The 1,691-nt window shown below is 33.6% G+C and overlaps 1 long non-coding RNA gene across 1 annotated transcript; it reads right to left on the reverse strand.

The window, feature by feature from the left end:
* Positions 1-443: 443 nt before the first annotated feature.
* Positions 444-1,249, reverse strand: LOC136235519 (uncharacterized). The gene is made up of 2 exons (XR_010691818.1): positions 852-1,249; positions 444-734 (listed from the first exon to the last, which is right to left on the reverse strand). It is a non-coding gene; the product is annotated as an uncharacterized lncRNA (long non-coding RNA).
* Between the last annotated feature and the right edge of the window lie 442 nt (positions 1,250-1,691).

The raw sequence follows: 1,691 nt of genomic DNA on the forward strand, positions 1-1,691 counted from the left end.
AAAGCTTTAAGCTAAAGGTTTTTATTCTTAGTTTATAAAAACAGTGATTAAAAGCATCCATCTTGCTTTTAAAATGAACTGATTTTGTAAACTTTGAATAAAAATCTGTTAGTTTTCAGCTACTTTAAATACATGTTATTGTCTAATACATTTTGAATTTTTGCTACTAACATTTACTCATCATGCTAACTTTATATCTTTATTTGTATATAACTGTTTATATTCATCATTCACTAACCACTAACATTTACGAAATTCTTTACTAATCTCTACTATGCTAATGTTATCTTACTAACACTGTTATAATAATTATTATTATTATGTACATTTTCCATTTGCACTAACCATCTATTTTATTATATGTGCTAACCATTTATTCTAATCATTTATTAGTTCTAATCTTCTAAATAAATCATGTGAGTTTACATTTTGCAGAAGACTAATTAAAATTTGAAATCAGTTCATTTTGTAAATTATTATTTTATTTACCCTTAAAACAGATTCAATTTGATTTCATTCAAATCTCACTCGGAACCTTACTCGGCCTCTCACGTTTTTATTAATCTGTTTTGCTGTTACAAATTCAAAAGAAATAAAACATTAACAAAACAAGAAAAACTAAAAAAATCAAATCTAATCAAAACATCAAACCAAGTATCAAACAGAGCTCTTTACTTCCTTTGTCCAACTCACTGGATCCGAATCATCACCGTTGTTCGTCTGAGATTGCAGATCTAAACGGCAAAAAAAACAAGAGCAAGGAAATAATCACTGGTCTCAGCACTTCAGATTTCATTCCTCATATCCAAAAGGAAAACGTAAAAGACTATACAGAAATAAAAAGGTCTTACCTCAATGCCGGCCGGAGCAGCTATGAGGACGGCAGGCGGTAGGCCAAAACGAGTAACAGGCGGCAGAATACCGTGACGACCGGCGATGCAGAGCAGACGATGCCAGAACAGACGAACGGACAGATAAGTGCGGACGTTGCACGGCGGAAGCAGCTCGGACAAACGGCGGACTCGAATCGGAACTCAAGCATCAGCGAACGGCGGGCCAAGACGAGACGGAAACAAGACAGAGCAGAGCGGAAGGTTAGTAAACGGAACAGAATGGAGGTTGCGAACGACGGTCGGCTAGGTGAGAGGTGTTGCGGCAAACCTTTTGTGAGAAAAAAGAAGATGCAGGAAGAAGACGAGTAAGATGGGGGCTGGTTTAGATTAGGTTTAGGAAGCATTTATATGAGGGTTTCAACTAGGGTTAATTTTGACCCTTCAATTAATTCTTACCAATTTGATCGGATGGTCAATATTGGTTGCAGATTTTATTGTTTCACCACTAACTCTAACCTTTTTATATATCTGGGTAATTCTAATGAAAATGGATTAATTAGCTCATTAGTTTCGTTTTTAATTTCTATTAATGTCTTTCTAATTCAATTTGTTTTCCTTGATGTAATTTTAATTAACCAGTTCGTTTTTTTTTCTATTGAGTTTAATCGCTGGATAGCGATTATAAAACGATCAAATCATCCCGACCATTGGATAGTGATTCAAATAAATAAACAATAACTAATTAATATCTTTAAAAAATGCGTCAATATTTTAAACTCTATTTAATCAACAAATAAAAAATAATTTATGGGTTCCTCTATCAATTTTGATCGTTGGATAATGATTCTATTACGGTCG

This window comes from Euphorbia lathyris, chromosome 1 (genome assembly GCF_963576675.1).
Source record: "Euphorbia lathyris chromosome 1, ddEupLath1.1, whole genome shotgun sequence".
NCBI classification, from domain to species: domain Eukaryota; kingdom Viridiplantae; phylum Streptophyta; class Magnoliopsida; order Malpighiales; family Euphorbiaceae; genus Euphorbia; species Euphorbia lathyris.